The sequence below is a fragment of the Coptis chinensis genome, chromosome 1 (genome assembly GCF_015680905.1).
Source record: "Coptis chinensis isolate HL-2020 chromosome 1, ASM1568090v1, whole genome shotgun sequence".
Classification (NCBI taxonomy): Eukaryota; Viridiplantae; Streptophyta; class Magnoliopsida; order Ranunculales; family Ranunculaceae; genus Coptis; species Coptis chinensis.
Genome location: NC_141456.1, coordinates 73,829,081 through 73,852,265, shown reverse-complemented (window position 1 = coordinate 73,852,265; position 23,185 = coordinate 73,829,081). Strand labels below are relative to the sequence as shown.

Below are 23,185 nucleotides of genomic sequence, written 5' to 3'. Positions count from 1 at the left end.
ATAAATATATTACATGAGTATCTATGATTGTTAGCAGTAAGTTTATGAAATCTAGGCTAGAGTACTTATTCTAAAATCCTGTGAGAATATAGCCTAAAGCCTTATATGAGCCCGAAACATTTGAGAAATGACACAAGGGAGAAGTAAAATCGGATAGAAATCACCGTCCACTTGCTTGATCACTAAACCATATCCTAAAAAGCGAAATTTAGGCCCTTTTGGATCGATATAGCTAAAATTCTGACCTAAGAATATTTTTCAGCTAATTAAGCCCCTCTGAGCCTTTCATTAGCCCTTCCATAAACCACAATTCCTTTACCACTTTACAAAAACAAAACAAAATAAAAAATATAAATCAACCTACCCCATTTAGAATAAGTCGAGAGAATAGAATGATGAAGAAAAGAGAAAAAAAAACACAATAAAAAACAAAAATTAGTTAGTTGCTTGAGGAAAATAAAGAAAAAAAGTTTCCATCCAAAGAAAAAGAAAAATATAAATATAAATAAAATAAAAACTCCAAAATAGAATAAAAGGGAGTCAAAGCCAAGGAAAAAAAAGAAAAATATGGCTAAGGATGGAAACAAAGTGTAGAAGCAAAAGAAAATAACAAGGTTTTCTCTAAGTTCACGTAATATGAAGACTCTATTATCTCGGACTTGTCCTTTTGAATATCCATTTCCTTCCTTCTTAAACCATCTCCTAATCCCATGACACCTAATAAAGACCTCTAGCTCAATTAGGAATAGGTTAGTGTGATAGTAAGTGGCAGATGTGTTTGATCGACTCCGGCTTCCTTGTGTGTTATTGAGATTGTAAGGTAAAGTGTGCTTGCACTTAATCTTTGGAGTATTAGCGAAACTTGGCGGAAAAATCAGTGATTTTTGTCTTGACTTTTATGTGAGGACCTACTTAAGGGCGCTATTCGGGAGTTTTCAGAAAGCGGACACTGCTAAGCATTTCATAGCATTACTCATTGTATATATGTTATTATTAGTAGATGATTGATTATTATGCATATATTAGAAGCTTAGGTTTTACATGACTATTCTGTATTCATTGCCCGATTGAGATGTATAGATAATTGAGACATAAATAAGGAAACAATAGTTTTATTTCTTAGTGGTTGTAGTATAGATGAAGTTTGTGAGTACCTTCACTGGAAAACCCTCCGCGAGGCTATAACTTCGTCCACTAGGGAATTCCTAGTGGTTTAAGGCACTGTTGCATATGGTAAAATGCAATCGCACTTTCAGTGAAAACTTGAGTAGTTAGAACTCCATTTTTTGGTCACTTATTCTAATTTCTCATATTTGCTTGAGGACAAGTAAAATGCTGTTTGGGGGTGGTTTGATAAGAGCCCAAAACTGTAGTTTAACTCCTTAACAATCATACTTTTAGACCAATTATGTGAGTAATAAGTAAGAGTTAATAGTGATTACGTGTTTTTATGCATTTAGGGCTTCAAAGTCAATTATGTGCAAAATGTGCCACTTTGATGAGATAAAGGAGCAAGGGTTGGTTGCTAAGGAGTTCTGTGATAAAGGCCAAGATTCAAGGAGACAAAGCCTTTGTAAAGCCGGTCAAAAGCTGAAAAGTCAAGGTCGACCGGGCGAGAAACGTGCACAAAAGTCGTGAGAACTTCGAAGGCCATATCTTTGGACTCAGATCTCGAATTGGGAGTAGCTTATGTCAAAACGACCGGCTCGAAAAGAGCTTTCCAATGGTCTAAGCCTTGGCCCAATCAGAGGAGCAGAAGTGGACGAAACATCTATCGAAGCCAACTATAGGCTGAAGAGCCCATTTTGGACTAAAAAGAAATTGGGTTTTGGGCCGATTTTCGGCCCAAAATATGGCTCAAACCCATGCACGATTTTGGATCTGGAAGTATAAAAACAAAAGCTTGACTCTTTGTTAATGGCAATTAGGTTAGGTAGTAAAAGTAGTTAGGTTAGGAAGCTAATGTTAATGGAGTTTAGGGTTAGAATAATTTTTTTAGATCTAGAATTAAATCTCTATTTTAATTAGTTTTCATTTCCCTTGTTTTAATTTAAAAGTATTAAAATATTGTTCTTGCTTCATTAGATAAATAAAAGTAGTTTATTATTGATCAAATTCAATTTTGTCATTTATCTATTGCTTAGATCTAATTTCATTTCTTGGTTGTTAGTCGTTTTCAGTAGTTATTGATGTTGGGTTGGATTATTGTTCATTAAATTCATAAATTAGGTTGTCTTCATTTTGATTCTTAGACTATTGTTAAATTTAGATTTATAAAGTTTTAATTTCAGTTTAATTTAATTATGTCTTATTGTTATTATTGTTCTTGTGTTGGGAATGGTAGTATAGAAATTTCACACCAAAATCATCCTCTCTCACCATTGTTCCTTTTGGTTTGATTAGTTGAATTCTATTTAGTCTTGATAGATTGAGAGTGGAGCGAAATCGACTCTCGATATTACTTCATTATTGAGACCCATTCTTACGCTAATCCTCTACACCTGGCTTCCACTACCACAGCCACCACATCAGGCCAATGGCCCGATCCTTTATCACAGACCCTACCACAGATACCCTTTCTCCAGCATTACTGACCCTATATAGTCGAGGTCCGAATTCTCAACTTCTTTGCCTCATATTCATCGGTATGTGGTGATTAACTGCGGAAGCTTACTCATCTGCGCATCTTTTCATTACCTTTTAATTATTTTTGAGCCTCCACATGTCACATCCGTTGAACCACCTGCCGACTCTTCGGTTTCTTCACCCTAAGGATTTTACCCTTTTACCCTTCCCTACTTAAAGTCCCGCTCATTTCTTCTTTCCCTTACTCTCTTGGCTCAAGCTGCGGCTCATTTAACTATATAGGCGGGCTCGAGCTCAAATTAAAGCTCGGTAACAAATGAGCTTGATGAAGCTCGACTTCGTTTAGCCTCAAATAGCATATTTGTAATGTAAAATAACTATTTCGGGCTCATTTCGAGCTTGTTTGTTTAACTATATTGAGCTCAAGTTCGAGCTCAATTTAAAGCTCGTAATTAACAAAGCCGAAGCTTGGAGCATGGTAAAGCTTTGGCTCGTTTAGCTCGAATTCCACCCTTATTAAGAGGAACACCTCTCGGAGAAGGTTGCAGCCCAATGAATCACACCGCATTGATGTGTCAATAAATGTCTATGTTAACACCATCATAAGTTTGAATATCAACTTAACTCTTTTTATCAAGAAACTAAACTTTGACTTTGAATTCTAGAATGGATCGTACTCTACTCGGATCTCAAGAACAGTCTCCTTATCATCGCCATAAATAACTTAAGTGCATCTACATCTTATAGGGAAAGCAAACATTTATACAAACAAAGAAACATTGAATGCCAAAAGGTATTTCTTAATTAAGTCTGCGGAGGACTGACCCCCAATACAAGGCGTTTTATATCTATGTGACCACCGAATTCATATTCAAATCCTATAAATTTATTGGTTTGCTCTTTGGAAAGTTGTGTTTTATAGTGATTTATAACACTTCTTCAAAGGTAGGACATATATGTGCTTCTAAGGAATTGGATTATAATAATAAACACACTAGCACATGCATATGTTAACTTCCATGAATGTAGATATGCAATATAAAGTATATACTGTCAACAACCACATACATCCACTGCAAGTGCTAAAAAAATATATATCAAATGAAGAAAAAACATCAAACAAAAATGTAAAAGAGTAAGGTGGTACTAGCACACATCTTAAACAAGTTTTGATAACATTATCACAGTCAGTGATGGATCCAGGGGAGAAGGGGGACCCCAGAATTTGAAACAAATTATCAATATATAATAGAAGCAATTAAACTAGTGTAAGAAATATTTGAATCAATAAGGGACTAAAGGTTTTCCCCTAAATTTTTTTGATTGATAACAAAGCCTTGACAAATCAAGGGAGACGCCCCAGATTTTGAAAAATAAATATATTTCTATATGGTGGAAGCAGTTAAACTAGTGTAAGAAATGTTTGAATCGATAAGGATTTGCCCCCAACCTTTTTCACTTCACAATAAAGCTTGACCAACCAAAAAAAATTTAAGAATTAAGCTTGCAAAATGTATCAAGTGATTACAAAATATATCATAGTACTTGGTGTAGTAAAATTTCCATGCATAGTGGTAAAAGAAAAGCAATAAACCAGGGGGGTGAGTGGACATTTACATGAAACTAAAAATCCCTTCTAGGTTGGCACCCTATAAATAAAGCCCACTTATTATTTGACATTCAACCTAATTAGGTTGGATGAGAATTCTGCCAAGCAAATTGTTATTTCTCAACATGTTGAACAAGTTTAAGGAGAACTAAGCATAATAATGTATTATCATAAAACAATATTCTAAACTTGCAGATGAAAAATAATGCACGGATACTTACATTGTATCAATGTTTTGTTGTTGCCCTAGTTTACTTGGGTATCTTGCGAGAAAGTTTGTTAAACGACATCACTCCAAGAGTCCAACATGAATAATTTTGAAGTGCAAATTGATGTGTGGGCTGGTTGAAGTTTACTAACATATAGAAGCGTACTTTCTTATAATTTAAATGTCATAATAGAATAATATAGAGAAGATCTTGTTCAAATTAAACAAAAGATGACTTTTGGACTTACATAATCTGAATACTTAGGCATAGAGATCTTCTTTGAGTTAAGTTTATACAATTTCTAATCCCCAACATAACCTTGGTGGAACTATTGCAAGAACAAGTGCATTACTTTCTTCTAGTTAACAGCCTACAAGAATTATTTTACTCGGACCCTGCGAGAAGATGTACATAATTGTATTTAATAGGTGTTTTTCCACAACTTAATAATGAAACAGATAAAATTTATTAACAAATCTCATGTTTCTTTAGTAGGAGCTTTGGACGGTATTACCTCTTCTCTCGGGTTTCACTCACTCTAGAGGAGAAGGTTCTTGATTTTGTGGGTGTGGCTTCTCTCCATGTTGTGGATCATTTTATTGTAATGGGATAAGGCTCACTAAGCCCCTCTCCTCCCCATGTTTCATCTTTAAAATTATAATATGGCAAGCCTCATTGGAAAATAAGAGGGAAAAAAGGTCCTTTCAAGCACCCCTACACACACTCACTTGGGGAAAAAGACATGAAAACAATCCTTTCACAATGCCCCACCTGCAATTGGTAGATTGAAATATGGGTCATATTTAATTAAATCATTAAATGTGTTACCATTATAATCATATGTTAAAAACAAAAGTCAAAATGGTTGTAATGATAAACCTATATAACTTGCACAGCCAGAAACGAATTGTCCCTTGAATGTCATTAAGTAAATTGTTTACAACGTAACTTAGGTTCAATTCCATAAAAAATGATATTATACATAATGCACATAAAAATAGACTCACAATACTAACTTTTGTATGTAGGAAATCCAAGCCTAAATCGACTCCTATGTCAAAATTTGCTCTTACAAAGAACGTCGTAATAGTTCCAATTCAATCATTTCTACAAGCTTCTTTCCAAACTATTGTCTTCCCCAAGCTTGTTACTAGTTGGTACAGTATCAAATCCCAAAAGTTTACACATGAATAAGAAACCTCATTGGTAATATATTAGAACCTTTAATTGTCCATTACAAAGTCCTTTATGAATCAAGTCATCTAACATCTTACCATAGCCAGCACCAAGTTCATATAAAGTATTGTTGGTTCACACAACTCCATAAATAATATTGAACCACATAGACTATATATCTAGATATAAAAGAATCCACAAATATAATAATGAAGGCGGTCAATAGATCATATATACAAACCACTGGATTGATCCCAAGTGATTTATTTGGAAAAAGTAAAAAAAAAAAAATAGTTTCGAATACAACCCAACATCACCAAATAATCCTTAGATTTCTCCCTGATAAATGTAGGAAACTAGGCTCGGACAAATTATTAACCTTGTGTGGCCTAACATCTTAGGCTTAGAATCTGTAAGTCTCATCTTGACCTCATTCATTTTTCAATTATGATAATCACAATTACAACACCTTCGCTTCTCCTCTCATCTCTTTCCTATTTCATATCTCACCAATGCTCAAAAACACGATGGAGCTGGTGGTAGTGATGAATTGCAGTTTAAAATTGGATCTAGTGAAGCCTAACAGAATAACCAGACATGCAGTACCTAAAAGGCCTTGCCTGAGACTGATTTAACTTGGTGATTAAAATCAATTTGGACTGTTCTTTATTTTTGCCTAAACGTTATTCAAAACAAGATGAAAAGAAGCAGCATGCTTCTCAATTAAAAAAAAAATCGAGGTCGTGAGAAAGGGATCATGTCAAATGCCATGCACAATTGCACACTATCTAATAGTTCAGTTCAGTGTTAAATTAGTACAATCTTTTACAACGTGATAGGACATTAAAGATAGACCGATAGTCATCCACAATAAAAAAAACTGCAAGTACATAGCTTGTAGATGTCACCTAGAGTCAGTTTTTAAGAACTTAAATCTCTAATGAGTAATTTATACCTAATCAGAAGTGGAGTTGGTAAAGACTCGCATTTGTAACCTTTGACCAATTCCTTGCCTAATGAGCAATGCATTCACTTGTGATTGTCTGCAATACTGAATGGGACCTTGTCGAGTTAAGTTTATTTTCGATTGGAACAAAATAAATATGTAAATGTCTTTCGATTCATACCATTTTTTTGTCTAACTTCATCTGAAAGGGATGATCCAATACACGAGCTCGTATGTGTTGCCACTTAAAAATTAGTGCATGAAGGGGTATTAATTAATAAGATCATCCATTAGCAACCTATAAGAAAAATAGCGTGATCTATGTCCGAGAAGCTATACAAACAACCTCAGAATTATGTGTACCAACACAAATGATATAATAAGAACACATGAAAATCACGAATGTGCAGCAAATAAACACATTAGTCTAAAGAACAAATAAAATAACTTATTGTGGCAATGCCAAATGGAATTTTAGGAACATATTAAGATCACAACCTGTTCTGCTCTCATTCAGTCTCATCTTGTATGGACATAGTCTGATTATATAGTTACATTGGTTCAAATACTAGATATTCTTCCTAAGCATTTTTTCTCCTTGTTCGAACAAAAGAATTTGAATATACTAATAAGTTCAACAACCATTAAATTAGCGGCATTTTTAGTATGTATATTCTATAATTTATTCACAAACCTTATAATCTGTTGGTATCAACTACTAAAAGTACAAGCACCATCGAATTGTTATCAAAACCAAAATAACCAATTAATACGATCTACTATTCACCATTCAGTCAAAGTGCTTATGATGATGACAAGTGAAGCACTACAATTAGTACAAGGGGAAATACTTTGTGTACCACGATTAATAATTTAATGGTGACAAGTGAAGCAACAACAAATAAGAGTTTGACAAAAGAAAAAAACTTGAATAAATAAAAGAACATTGGTTACGGTCATGTGTTAAGATAAACTTACGTATCCATCATCACTGCCTAGAGTGTCACCAAATGAACTACTTTTAGAAATGAAGAAGTCAAGACACACAACAAGTGACCATATGCCAATCAAGCAATCTGGTCACCCATCAAACGCATGTCACAAGCATAATTAGATATAACACCATTCTCGATCAATCTTAATTTTCTAGGTAGTTTATGTATATTGGCTTTACATAGCTCCAGCAAACCCTTTCCATATAGTGAACGATAATAGAGAAATTCCCATAGCAAGGAGTATGGCAATAATAAAATTATTTAAAATGATTTTCCACCTAACGTTAAAGACCTATAGAGCTTAAACATCCATAATGAAATTCCCTCCAGATTAAACCAATGCTATGTGCTAACCACTTTGGGAAAAGAATGCATTTGATGATAAAAACAATATGAGGAAAGCATATGTTTGAGACTCAAAATGGTACCATGTGTCCCAACTCCCAAATGATGGTAAAGTAAACAATGTCACTCTGCCAACCCTAAAAGATACATTAGCACACACTCTAAAGTTCCTGTGTGATGAATTATCAAACCCTAGATCAATAGGTGGTAACAACACTCTTGACACTCCCTAATACGTCATTCCACCCCAACATCAATATTACTAATAATATTAAATAAATATCTTTTTATGCAAGTCACAAAAAAATAATAATAAAAATACGAGTATCTTAAAAAGCCAAAATTGAAAAATCAAAATAGCTTACGTCATCAACACCTGAAACTTTTGGGACATGCATATTTGTTTGATAGGTTCGGCCACTGGAAGGGTGGACCCAACTGCTAGTGATTCTCTCCTCTAAGAAGGAATCAAAAATGGTAAAGTTAAGAACTTTGTCAACTTTGGTTCCTTGCTTTTCCAGCATCTCGTCAAGCTACACAAAAGGAAGATACAAACAAGAGAAAATTTCAATAAAATGATATTCAAACCAAGAAAGAAAATATGGGGCGCAAAAGAATAAATTTCTAACGATAAATGAAAAGATCGTAAACCTTTTCTACTTGAACCACAGTTCTAGGTAACCCATCAAGAATGAACCTTTCTGACATGATGGCCTCTTCATCGATTATTCCAACAACCAAGTCATCAGTTACAAGCTCGCCCTATATATAAACGAACTCCACAATCAGGAACGACAACAAATATAAACTTGTCTCATGACCAAAGAACACTTTGTAAAGTGCATACCTTCTCCATGGCTTCTTTCGCCTAGAGGTGTTTTAGTAGAAACAACAGCTCTTAGCATATCACCTATAGCCAAGTGGCACAAACAACAGTCATCCTTGATAATAAGAGACTGGGTTCCTTTTCCGATCCAGGGTGGACCTGCCAGCCAACTAATTTTTCATTAATAGCTAGGTTTATTTATCATGGGTATTTAAATAAATCTTTACAGTCAAAGTGAAGCTTTACATTCAAAATTATAGTCAAATCAATCGATTAGGAGTATAATATAAATCAAAATAAAAAAATCATAATGTTCGAAGCCCTAAAATGAAATACCCATTCATCTATTTCAACATTGAAAAAAAAAAAAAAGGTATACCGATGAGAATGAGGCGCTTATCGGGTTTGGATCCGAAAAAATCAGACATTATATATTTCGATGCGTTCTCCAAATCCACTGCGGTATTTTATTTTCTGTCTCTCTCTGTGAAGAAGGGATTGGAAAAATGAGGAGTTTTTTTTGGGTTGGTGTAATTATAGGTGCAGCCTACCTGCCTGCCAGTTTGCAGACGTTGGTTTCAAAGCTTGGAACTGAAATCTTTAGTCATTTAGTGGCGAGGTGGAGAGAGAAGAGAGTAAACTTTATGGACGGTCTCTAAATGTTTCAGTGGGAAATTGAAATTTGGGCGGCATGCTTAAATTTTTCACCGAGATACACAGGCGGGAAGAAAATAGTTCTACATGGTTTTCAGAACCAGGACCGGTTTTTGAACCCCGATCCAGTTCAAACCACTGGTTCAACTAAAACTCGTCTGGTTCTTTGTTAAGAAAAGTATTAAACTATATATTTAAGGTTAACAATGATTAAAGAAAAGTAATTAATATTTGGGTTGAGTCAACTCGGTTGGATTGAATAAAAATCATCAAGTTGAACTAATTTTTTCTTTTTTAAACTGAGTTTAATGGTTTCTAACTTGAATTGGACCCTTCAAATCGGTGTTGAAACCGGTCTATGTTGAACCAATTCAACATAAAAAGTCAATCAGGAGCTTTGACTCGGGTTGATCTTGAACCGAAGTCAATAAAACCATGGGCACAAGCACACATACTGGAACAAAGGCTACTAACCCTACACGTGATTTGGTTCGATTAAGCTTGACCTAGAAAATTTTGAGTTAGCAAAAGATAGGTTCAATCATATTGTCAACTGGGTGCGCTGAGTTGAGAGACTTGATAGCCATATCATAATTGATGTAGATTTCAACATTTCTGCCAACTTGGTCTATTTGAAAACAATATTACTTAACTTCTAGCTGGATGATTAAACATGAGAAAACTTCAGGTTTGCATCAGAATACATGATGTTAAAGCTTAATATGTATAACTAATGACCTTGTGTTGACTTTTGCATGGATGCCTTATTTGAATTTTGATTCCCCGGGCATAAAGTATGTAAAACGCAAGAATTAGCTAAGCCAAGCAATATCTTTAGAGATTACCATAAACGTAAAGTCAAATGTAATAAATCACATTATGTACACTGAACTGGTGTTGCTATCCTCAGTCAGTAATTACGCCTAAGCAATCACCTATAAATAGGAGAACCATAACTACTTAGATTGATTTGATCGTTATCTATCAAATCATGAGTAGGCAACTTCAATTCTATTATGGAGTGAAAAATTGTTGTCATTATACGTGTCATATTGCCAACTATCTTGTGACTAGCTAGGGGATGAATTTGTAACATTTATAAATACATGTACTTAAAAATTTCGTACCCGAGTGTTTAAAAGATTACTCGGGCCATTCACTTGTTAAACTCAATTTCATGCAAGGTTTACAATTGGACGAGATTTTTACGAGGAATGAAGAATCAGTGAAAGTAAAGAGTTCTTACTGAACGAGATAACCCTAGTTGAAAAGTACCTCGATACAAATTATATTAAAACGAATACTACAACATCTCGACACTTCATTCATTTCAAAATTTCGATATAGTCTCCTTTATATTTTCAACGTTTTTAAGAATGTGAGACCTGCATAATACATTTTCAACCAAATCCAATCATTTTCCAATCAATCCAACAAAAGCAAGAAAACAATTAGAGTTTACAATACATTACGTAAAATAAGATAACATCGCTCTCCCAAAAGACGTTATTACATATACAAACAACACTAAATGCTACACATAGGGTGCAACATGTTCCAATTTTAATGTGCACGGCACGAGGAACATATTATGCCAAATCACATACCAAAATCCATTCATAAAACATGATTCAAATAGATACATTTTATTTATTATTCATTTAAATCATATACAAACGGATTCCCGTGTATTTAACTAATTAACATGTGAAGGTAAAAGATCTGCATTAAGCGACTTCATCATTTCTGTATCATCTTACTTAAGGTAGTCCTGGAATTCACAGATTAATAAAGAGAGGTTAGTGCAATAAAAGATGAAGAAAAGCTTCAGGCTCCAAAACTTCAAAGGACATTCATACTAATATTACAGGAATATTTGCAAATGCCAATTTTAAATCCAAAAGTGTAGCAAATATATAAAAGCTTAAAATTCTTGATGAGCCCAAGGCATTCTTAAAACACTAATAAAATTCAAGTTCGATCATGCAAACACCATAACAAAAAAAAAGACAAAACCAGTTATTTCACTAGCAACAAACTCAACCATACTAACACGCAGTTCTGATTTTAACCACTTACATACCACAGCTTAAATAGTGAGACCAGAAAAGGTCGAGAATGGTAACAAATAAATACTTGAGAACTAAATTCAAAACCCATGAACATATTTTAGGTTGTACATGTATATAAAATGTGTCACCGCTTTAATGTTTAGCATTAGTCTTAATACACTACACCATAACAGGCTATTACTAACGGCAAAAAACCATTGCGAATAATTTTCACAATGCTTAAAAAGTGTTGCAAATATGGCGTGGTTAAAGTGTTGGAAATATTTGCAACGGTTAAAAAGCGTTGCAAACCAAATTTTCCAACGGTTACTAACCGTTGCAGAGTGACAATTACTAACTGTTTAAAAGCATTGCAAACCATATTTTCCAACGGTTATTAACCGTTGTAGAGTAACAATTACTAACAGTTAAAAAGCGTTGCGTAGTTTGATTTGTAACGATTATTGATGGATGTTTTAATATTTATTTTTTGCTTTAATGTGTTGATATGGTCAACAAAATTATTTTAATTTTTTTCCTGCCCTAAACCTGCACCTCCTGTTTTCATATAGAAACAAATAAAATTACCAATGTTTTTTCATACCATTTGACAAGTAAAATAAACACAAGTAAACGCCTGAAAAAAATATTATATTCATTGAACCATATATATAGCTTCAAAAGAGTTTTGAGGGTTACAAATTCAGATTTACTAAGGATTACAAATTTCTATACGATTTTCCAAGCAATCCCGAACGGGCGGCAACAAAGTAGTTCCAGTTTCCCTGCAAACTTAAAATATGATCATAAATCGGTAAAAATTGTTCAACTGTTTAATTTATGAATAACTAAGACTATATTGAGATTAAAGAAGAAAAAGAAACAATACTTGCCATAAACTATACCCACCAGAGAAAGAGCAGAATAAAAATCTTTCCCATCAGTTGTCTCTCTAGCAGCACGTAATGTCTCTTTTGCCTTGAGCCAATCATCATTCTTAAGCTCCAAAGCACCAAACATCATTCTTATATCCAAAGCACCAACATTTGGAAGCCCAACTCCTAACCAAAACGACCTAACACTATATGACAACAATATACAAAAATAAGAAAATATAATATAAAAATAAGAAAAATAAAGAAAAATAAAGAAGTAATAATATGTGCGCAAACGAAACTTGAACGGAGGTTTGGGGCACAAATCTTACAAATGGAGATTTTAAAATCCATAACCCTATTTCTGAACATGCCTTTGTGCAACACAATAAACATCCCTTTGTGCAACATTAAATCTAGTCTACCAAAAATGAAAAAGAGTGTTATTGTGTGCCAAAACATAGTTTGTACTCATAAACTTTGGAGCATCCAACTTAAAACAAATGCCTACGAAAGAAAAGCAAAGACCAGCCGGGAACTATATACTATTATGCACGGCCTTCAATGTCCCATGTGGGACTATATTAAGCATCTCAATATGCCTCACATGTAGCGTTACTTAGGCCTAACATGTGGACAAACATAGGTGACATGGAGTAATTAGGCCAAATACAATGTACCGCTCTCGGTAGTCTGGTACCATCTTAAACTTTAGAGCATCCAACTCAAAACCAATTTCTACGAATAAAGCATCTAAGGGAGGCTGGGAGTTATATACTATTGTGTAAGGCGTTCAATGTTCTGGAAGGGATTTTTTTTACTTTGCTTGACCATGTAATGGGAATTTCAGATGCTCCACTAAGTCTTAAGGAAAAATATGGGAGCCACACAACTAATTAGGCTGATTTTTTGTGCATATTATCTCTCCGCCATGGAGATCATCTTCACGAAAAATCAGCTCATTTGAAAAGGTTCAGCCTTATCAATAGAGTTGGAAAATGTAAAACATTGGAACTCAAAGACAACTTTTGGCGCGGTTAGAAATGTCTAAATGAGATGATTTGTGGTTAGAATGAAATCCACTAAGAGTAAAACATACCCACACAAAAGGTCAGGCGCCAATTCGTCTTCAAGCCCACCTTGTTTCAAAGGACTTGGTGGAGTATCTCAAATTCCTATTAGAATGATGATCACGTCAGATGAAGATCATGGACTCCAAAAATCATATCGTTGGTAAATCTCTAACCTTGTTAAAAGGATTGAGAGTTATTCTCCAAATAACGGATGGCCCAAATATTTAGCAACTTGAATAAATATCCTCTTGTGAATATGATAAGTTCAAAAGTGTCACAAAGACTTAACTTTCGGGATGATAGTCTCTATGACATCAAATCAACGGCAGCAGAAATATAGAAACGGGAGGAGGAGGACAGTGACTTATGGAAGAAGGAAAAGATGAAGAGGTATAAATATAAGTATCTTAAGACAATCTAACTGTCTAACAGAAAGTGGCCATGTTTCCTAATCTAAAAAGGAATTAATTATTCAAGTAAACAAGTTCCATTTCCTTAAACTATTTTATAGTAACTGGTCCTATCTTATTTTTTGGAGTAAGGCCAATATTTTTCAGAAAACTGAAAGCCGGTTATTATTAAAGACACTTCACTTTATAATTAATCAAAATAAACTTATAAATACAAAAGGACTGGAAATACCTTTCAAAGCTTTCACATATTCCTCCAAACCAGTAGACCAGAAGCTCCTTGCAGATGCGGGAATGGTAGTTTTTCTGAGGATGGTGCTTTAGTAGTATTAACACATGCCTGAGAGAAACATGTTAAATTTGGGTAGTATTAACACATGCCTGCAAAAGATAAATTTGAGTAAATATAATTTCGGGGACAGTGAGATAGGTAAATCGGGGATGCTTTCTTACATTTGTGAAAAGGAAGATATATTTATAAGTACCAAACCAGAACTAAGAGGGAAAAAAATTAAGGAAGTCGAGGTGGCCTACATGGCCAACATATAATAAGCAAAAAGGCGAAAAACACCCACATGCGCTAAAGTCGAAAAACTCACTCTCACCCTAAGAAAGTATCTCATATAAAACAAAGTAATCGAACGGAGTACCGTCAAGTTCCTCTACCACAATACAAACATAAGAACTTTTGCTCTTAATAATTGAACTAAGAAAAACAGACTCAACAAATACCAACATGCCTCTTAACTCCATCGCAATCTGATTGCCTCTAGAAGAGATCGCGACGTGTACCACGGTGCTAAATGGTCTTTCACTGAACCCGCTCCAACTACATTATGTTAGAGGGAGAACTGAAATACCATCAAACAATCCAAGAGGACAGACATTAGCAACGTCACTCCCCATACCATAATGGTCTTCTAAGAATTTTTTTTATTCTAGAAGCTTGATCGAACAATAATTAAACAAGGATCTTCCATTTTGTCTTATATGTGATGTGGCATGTCTCCCATCGAGAACGATCCTCGAAGGAAACATCTCGAAAGTGGTCATCCATTGTGCCACTCTCGGTTCTTTTCGTGAGTGATCAACTTCAGGTAATGATGTGTCAAATCGGCAATTACTCATCATCACTATTGCTAGTATCACTATCCGATGATGCCAATGAATAAGATTCCACCGAGCTGCATAAATTCTTCCTCTAAGTTGTAGCGGCGGTGTAGTATATCCTCCCCGTAATGCGGAGGAGACACGGGGTAAGAGGAAGATAAGTGGTGCGACTCCATCATCTCGCCAATAGCTGTCACCCGGTGTTGGACTAACCTCCACATTTTTCATACCTCTTTGGGCTGTCAAAGAATCGGGGAAGGGGTTCCTTTGCCAAAGGAAGACAATTAAATCCTTCTTGCGAGCAAACTTCTACTTGCACCTATTTAAAATTAACTTTCCTATTTTCTACATGTGGTCCGGAATCTCCTTTACACTCACTGTTGAGGACTTTAAAGCCACCTCACCAACTAAGTCGAAGTTGTTATGGTCATGAGAACCTATAGAAATATCTTCACAGAATTGGCGTAATCCTAGAACGCCCAGTGCGGTTCTCCTCTCCTCGAAGCTTGAACGGTGTCCACGACATCTTTTGAACTTTCCCCAAGTTGCCTATGGCCTCTTCTACTTCTTGTATAATTTTCTTTCAAGCAGGGCAGTGAAACCCGAAAGTGTTTGCTACTCACTAAACTTTCAAGAAGTCTGGTCCATCCAATCCTTAAACTCCCCAGCCAAAGAACATAATACTCTTTCTTCATGAACTCCACTCTATTCATTAGGCCACCTACTTACGCTTCACTATCGAAACGACATTTTCCTCCCTCGCTTCGGATTTCACTTTCGATGAGCCCGAATCTTGCTCAACAAATTTCGGAAAGAATAGACCTCCCTCTTTGGGACAATTTTTTCGTCATAAAGAGAAAGTTGTTAGATAGCTCGGATATTAGTGTGGATGACATGAGAGGGGGAAAACAAGTCGCCAAAGATATGACCCCATATAATTGTTCACATGTTGAGAAACATGGCTTTTCATGTGACCCTTGTTATTCAATGAGTCAAATTAACCCAATTTCAATTAGAATAGTCACTAACCCCGCCTCTCGGTGAGAGTTCCCTCATCTTCATCATTGTCTATAGTAGGGCAATAAAACCAAATCCAGCCAGGTCTTTTTAGCTTGCTTGCAATAACAATTTGCCTCTTCCAAGATTTTCTAGTCAGGATTCCTCTTTCACCTAATTTCAGCTAAGTCATTCAATCACTTGAAAGGAACAAGTTACATTAGGAGCATGAGATTTGATTAAATCAAATGACCCATGCTTCAAATATTACACCCGCCAATCCGGCCAAAAATAAGTACAAAATGACTATCCGGGTTACCCATATTTGACAATGGTTAAGCAAAAGTGAGAAGTGACTAAGTGAATGATCTAATGCCCCAAAGTAGAGAGATTAGCATGTACTTACTTTTTTCGGGATGAGCAAACAAGCTAAAACTCCTCATACTGTACCATGGGGCACAACAAATGGGGTTTCCTTCCAACCACAAACTTTGAAGAAATGGGAAGCTAGCGAGGATCTCCAACTCGACACATTGGAAATAACATTGTAAGAAAGATCAAGCCCTTCAATCGACTTCAAAGTCTCAATCCCATTCAAACTAGTCGAGCATTGTTCAAGAAAACCAGTTTAACTATTGAGCATGCAACCTGCATGATCCAACCATTTCCTAGTTGTAAATTCCAAATAATGGATGAATTGAATTTTTCTTTTTACAAACAGCAAAAGCAAAAGATAGGGGCAAAACTGCAAACTTATATATAATGTCTTTGCTCCTTGCTCTTTATTTGGTGTTCAAGTTGACAAACTATTCTCATCTTCTCTAAATAGCTCCATACTATTTAAGTAAGATTACACAATAGTTCTTGCCCAATGCAAAAACTATTGAAAAATGTAAAGAAGAACTAGTGTTCGACGTTCAGAAGTTTATTAAATTGAATCCTATTCACTCACTGAAAATGAAACATAATTAAGTTGCTTTCTAACCAGAAACTGTTGTTGGACAGTTTCATGAGGCGTCCATGCAAAAGCTTTCTCCACCCATCTTCACTCTAGGTCACCAATGTGATATTTTATGTTTCAAAATATTATTGCTGAGTGTAGCAAAGTTTTGCGTCGGTGTGGCTGGGGATAAATTCACTTGAGTGCCTCATTGTCTATCCTTTCTAATCTCCCCCAAAGAAAAAATCGCATACACTTGCGAGGGTTAATATTAGTCTACATAAGTCGCTAGACAAAATTAGTATGCAACTTATATTGAATCTCTCAGAATCTCATTGCTCTAAAGATGGGAAAATAAATCACACTAGAGTATAAGATCCTACTATCCATCAGAAGTTTGATCATGCATGTATGTGTGGTTATTAGACAAACTCGAAGTCTGAAGGTTATATGAGATTCCATGCAGGGTTGATACATAAATGTGATTAAAAAAAAGGATTTCCAACACTTGAAACAGACTTAACTAGTGAGTTTGTATATGCTGCTTGATAAAAGTAAACTGAATAGTCTACCTACGAAATGAACGATGAACTCAACACGTAAGTAAACTAAACTAATCTTATGATGCTTATATTTTTATCAAAGTTTCCTCTACTCTCAATCCTATGAGATATAGTGGAGTAGAAAGTTCGTTCCACTCCTAGTGCTCTAGCATGGATGTTTTCTAATCTAATTAGTCGGTCTTAAGTCAATGAGAGCTTTAGGAAGGTGATATGCTACGATATTTACTGAATTTGATTACTTGATTTTAACTACTTAATGCTATGGAAATATGAACCACTTTTGAATCTAGATAAAGGATTAGAGGGGAATTGAATCCACCTCGAATCCAACTTAATAGCCTAACATAGATTCTTGTATCTCGATTCTTACGTTCTTACGGCAAGAAATTCGAAGTTCTAATCCCTAGTGTTCATGGCATTTCTACCGAGTACTAACTAGCATGTGAGGTCGTCCACCCATTCTCATGGTGAATCACGACCTTCTAGATTGGAATAGATTCTACAATGTTTCTACACTATACCATTAAGTTTTCATCAAGGCTTCATCAACCCCTCTAATGGAGGTTTAGCCTTGAGTCATCAAACCATCATTTCCCATTTCATTATAACTACACATCATATTAAAATTCTAACTTAACTAAATTAACTAACAATGGTTCAATCTATTTAAACTACGGAATGATAATCAACAAGAATTAAAATCAGATCTATAAATTGAAATAACACAACCTTAAATTGAGAAAACAACTATTTTATTTATCTAATCAATCAAGAACAATGATTCAAAGACTTAATCTAAAACAAGAATTGAAAAATGGAACTAAAGCTTAATTTAATTAATGAAAACAGATCTAGAATTATCTATATTAATTTAGGTCTAACTAGCTACCATTAACAAAGAGCTAAACTTTTGTTTTATACTTTTAGATCCAAAAATCGTGCATGGGCTTGAGCCATGTTTTTGGGGGAAGAATCAGGCCCAAAACCCAATTCTTTTCAAATTCAAAAGGCCTCTTCAGCAGCAGTTGGCTTCCACAGACTTTTCGTCCACTTCTGCTCCTCTGATTGGGTCAAGGCTTAGACCATTGGAAAGCTCTTTTCCGAGCCGGTCATTTTTACATAAGGTAGGCCCAATTAGAGGTCTGAGTCCAAAGATACGGCTTTCGGAAGTAGATTTTGATTTTGGTCGCTTTCAAAGCGGTCGTTTTTTCACTTTTCAGCTATTCGGGCTTTAGGAAGGCTTTATCTTCTTGAATCTTGGCCTTTAATCACGGAACTCCTTAGTAACCGACCTTTTCTCCTTTATCTCACTAAAGTGGCACATTTCTGCACATAATGGACTTTGAAGTCCTGAAATGCATAAAAACACGTAATCAGTGTTAACTCTTAATTATTACTCGCATAATTGGTCCAAAAGTATGACTGTTAAAGGGTTAAAACTACAGTTTTGGGCTCTTATCACTGCTCATTGATGATAAATGACAATTAGACTAAAACACTAAAGAGAAGTAGTAACATACCTCACTTAGGGAAGATATAGAGCGCAAGTGATTAAACCCAAGATCCAAGTAACTTAACTTAGTACATTTCTTCAAATTATCCCCTTTGCCAAACCTATTCCTACTCTCAACATTAGGAAGCAATTGCAAAGAATCATCCATGAGTAGCTAGCAATCCATTGCAAGGACAGGAAACTAAGAAAAGCCTATTCCATACGGCAGAGTCCTTAATATCCACTATCCTACTAGCAAACACGTGGCGCAGCGCATCCTGAATTATTAAATTATTAATGAGAAACTAATAATAATAATAATAATAAAAGTTTGTATTGAATTATTAAAGAAACTTACAGTGGAATTATGAAGAATGAGTTTCTCCAAAGTATGTCCGAGTTGAGAAGACCTTTAGCAGCGGTGAGGTGGAAAGATCACAACCACGGAGTTCCAAAACTTTGAGTCCGCCAAACGGTAATAAAGAAAGCAGAGTTGGATCTCTATCGGGTGGTGGGAGAACTGAAACGACTTTCAACGAAGTCAAGAGTCTCAAAATCCTACGTAATTGTTCCAACACACGATGATCACCGAGATCAGATATATATCCAAAGATACACAAATCATAACTTGGGGTTTTAGGACGATAGAAAATCGGAGAAGATAAGAAAACCCAAAAAAATTCAGAAGGAGTTAGGGTTCTTACAAAGTGAGAGTGTGTGTGGGTGAGAGAGAGGGAGGAGGGAGGAGACGGGGTGAGAGAGAGAGGGAGAGTGAGAGAGGTAGGTGAGAGAGAGGGAGGAGACCGGAGAGAAAGTAAAGTTATGTTTTATATTTCAAGATTTTAATTTGCAACACTTCTCACACGATTTTTAAGAGTTAGCAATTAATTCCAAAAATTCACCTAAATAAATTAACGCTTTATAACATTGCTAACGCTTATATAGCGTTGGCAACTTGCTAACGGTAAATAACCGTTGCAAAGCAAAAAAGGTATGTGTTGCAAATATCCTATTATGGTGTAGTGATAGTCGGTACAAATTATCCACCCCAAACTTCACCACAAGTATTTTCAAACCTCCCAATATTGAATTCTTGATCAACACAAACACACATCATAAGATACGTTTTAATCATAAAATACCTATGAGGGCATGAGATTTATACATTAGAATTAAAATAACTTTCATTTTCCAGTAAGCAACCTTGTCCAAAGTTTACTTAGGTACATGGTGCTTAAATCAATCAACATATAAGTACTTAATGTGTCCCACATCTATCCAATAAACAAATACTAGTTATATCAAACGACACAAGAATAATGGAGGTTCACGTAAACCTTCAGCTTCTTAAATAAAGCATGACAATTTTCAGTTCCACAACATCAATAAAGGCATCTAAAGCCTGCTATAGTTGTATCAATATAATCCTGCTATAATACAAGAAGCGCATGACAACTTTCAAGTTCCACAATGTCAATAAAGGCATCTAAAGCTTGCTATAGTTGTATCAATATAATCCTGCTATAATACAAGAAGCACGTCTGAAGCCGTAAATCCTTTATACACGTAAGAAAACATAACACCTAGCTCAAAAACAAAAAACAGTGAATTACCTGCGACATTTTAATATGCCAAATTTCCAGTGACAGCTCTACTTTCATCCTCAAACTTTGCAGTGTCAGAAGCACCATCCAGTAACTAAACTGTATGTAAAGCAAAGAATGATCTGCTAAGAGGAAAACTCAAATAAGAACACAACACTCGAGTTCTAAGCATGGTTAGAGTAGAAAACTCAGGCTAACAAATCCAAAGTGATCAGACCCTCGTGCTTTTAATTACCAGACACTAAACTGATAAGTAGAGTATGCTAAAGTAAATTTGTGCCTAATTTAAACTCTTAAAACCGAAACCATACATGGGGTACTCAGTCATATATCATAGTAACGGTGAGGCTCTCAAGTAATTGTTTGCAGGCAAAATTTAAGCACTCAATCCCCTGAGCACTGCATTGAACTTATGAACACATGTGTACACATGGGTGGGACAACCTTAACATGTCCAAACAAAAAAGAACTGTCTCTTGATTCTTTGATGATGAGTGCACCTAGGAAAAACCATATTTGTTGGTTTACATACAAGTGAATAACAGAATTTGACATGTAAGCAATGTGTATAATGGAACTTTATCCATCTTGATGGAGAATTGGGTCCAATTACAATGAAAAACTAACCTCGAGTGTAGGACTAGGTGCCATGACAACTGCATTAAGTGGTTGACAGATCCAACTCTTTCAAAGACGTTTACAGATGCTATTAAACACTTAACAAAATATTGGTATTATATACGGTGCCTGAAAATCAAGGAAACATACCTTGTTAGAAAGAAACCAATATATAAAACTTTGTAATTGATAAAGATTGTGAAACATTACTTACTACTTGCCTTCTAGTTGTATAGTACTTTCGACTACTTGTATACCCCCAATCAACCCTATTGACCAAAATTCCCAAGCATCCAACTGCTTTAGAATGGAGAAAATTATCAAAAACTGAAAACGCGGTGAAGATATTTAAGATATAGAAAGAAAGAAACATAAATTATTATTATCTTATCATCCACCTCAATAAGTGATTAACAAGTCCACCAAAGACTATACAACAACTTCATGATGTATACCACCATACAATGCAATGATAGCCAAGGTATTAAATGAGCCTTTGAAGTTTCTCTTGTACTCAATTGGTTCTTGAACTGCAAAAGCTTCCAAAATATTTGTGGCTGATAACACTGAATGTCAAGGTGGTGGCACCTGCAAAATCAGAATACCAAATTAAAGAGAGAGAAGAGGAAAACAACTTGACATGTTAAGGGGCTGGGGAGAATGTTTTTAACATATATTCAAATTTAGGACTTTGGTCAAAAAATAAATAAATGTACCTTCAAACCAGATAATACCAAATAGTTAAGGGAATAGCTATCCACAGAACTCAAGACTTCCAAAGAATATGTGTCAGCATTATGCAAGATGCTACTTCCGAAAAGAAAAACTTGTGGTGCTTATCAAATCCATAAAGTATACCTTCCAAGATTTAATTGTTTTATCATTAGTAGAGAAAAGAAACAAGGAACTGTTAGCTGTCTGGCACCATCTTATCTTGTTGATTTTCTCCTCTATTTCCAAGCTCTAGAGGTAGTCGAACTGAATTACATAAAAGAAAAACATTATTAAATGGGGGATCACAGCATTAAAATCCAACAAGCACAATAGTGTGTACTCATACAGATTCTTATGAGGTGTAATTGAGAAGATAATACCTCGGGCTAGTGGCTTTGAAACTCTGTTTTATAGCGGAACTCAGGATGCACGCCTACTGATTGGGTAGACCATCCTAACATACTAATGTAAAAGCTAGTAGCTAGGATAATTTCACATGGCAGATAAAAAATATTCACAAGAGCATAAACCATCACAACATGGACTGCACCTAGCAAAGGGCTATTAAGTGTTGGTATGCAAAAAACAAGGATGATTCCCTATCCTTACCTGCAAAAAACAAAAATGATTTTAGGAATAAAGTCAAGATAGACCTTTAATGCTTACTATTCAGGATATGCTAATATGATTGTCAAAACATATTAAATGTGTAACCTCACTATATGCATGGGACCTAGTCTATTCTTGTCATGAGTGCATACAAGCTCAAAAGCAATCTAAAGGCCACTAGAATGAAAGTACCACTAAAACCAGACGCACAAAAGCTTATGCATTCAAACCAAAATGCTACCGGTTTCAAACCAGAGTAGCTAAATACCATAAATTGTACAAAAGTTCCGCCTTCAGCAGTTGCAAAGTATCAGGGGATGACTTTGGCATGGTATCATCATAGAAGTCCCTTTCATCGGATATTTCAATATAAATAAATAAAAGGAAGTCAGGCAAAGAGAAAACAAATAGGTAAAAGGGAGACAGTGAGAGAGAGATTACCTATGCTATGCCAAGCTTAGGCATACTACAAACACGCAGGCTTGAATGGATTGCTTTCGCAGTTGCAATTTTTCTGTTTTGTACATATATGGTTTGAGTGAGTTTGACTGAGAACAAACATTTTCTCAGAAACTCATTTCACGAACAGGCATTGTTTGTAGTGAATATGCTACTATTAACTCCTTAGTTGTTGTCAAAGCTAAAAACCATTTTAGCCAACCTCATGTACAGACAAAAGAGTAATCTCTAGGATTTTAACTTGCGTACATAAAGACATTCAAGGACCAAATGATTAAAAAATATACAAAAGCACAGAAAACATACTCACCACTTCACCGGTCAT

The 23,185-nt window shown here is 35.2% G+C and overlaps 1 long non-coding RNA gene and 1 pseudogene across 17 annotated transcripts; both read right to left on the bottom strand.

The window, feature by feature from the left end:
* Positions 1–7,673: 7,673 nt before the first annotated feature.
* Positions 7,674–9,120, bottom strand: LOC147525175 (adenylate kinase 4-like; annotated as a pseudogene). The gene is made up of 4 exons (XR_015205408.1): positions 9,072–9,120; positions 8,714–8,851; positions 8,518–8,628; positions 7,674–8,399 (listed from the first exon to the last, which is right to left on the bottom strand). The product of XR_015205408.1 is annotated as an adenylate kinase 4-like (transcript).
* Positions 9,121–12,030: 2,910 nt separating this feature from the next.
* LOC147525174 (uncharacterized) lies at positions 12,031–23,169 on the bottom strand. 16 transcript variants are annotated; one of them, XR_015221085.1, is made up of 13 exons: positions 22,843–23,169; positions 22,670–22,750; positions 22,173–22,401; positions 21,795–22,056; positions 21,477–21,666; positions 21,293–21,375; positions 21,088–21,207; positions 20,470–20,582; positions 19,215–19,414; positions 18,885–19,134; positions 13,988–14,095; positions 13,372–13,447; positions 12,031–12,478 (listed from the first exon to the last, which is right to left on the bottom strand). It is a non-coding gene; the product is annotated as an uncharacterized LOC147525174 (long non-coding RNA). The 16 variants fall into 16 exon arrangements; XR_015221101.1 differs by lacking the exon at positions 13,372–13,447 and having other exon boundaries at positions 21,795–21,850; positions 21,937–22,056; XR_015221087.1 differs by lacking the exon at positions 13,372–13,447 and having other exon boundaries at positions 21,293–21,378.
* Positions 23,170–23,185: the final 16 nt, after the last annotated feature.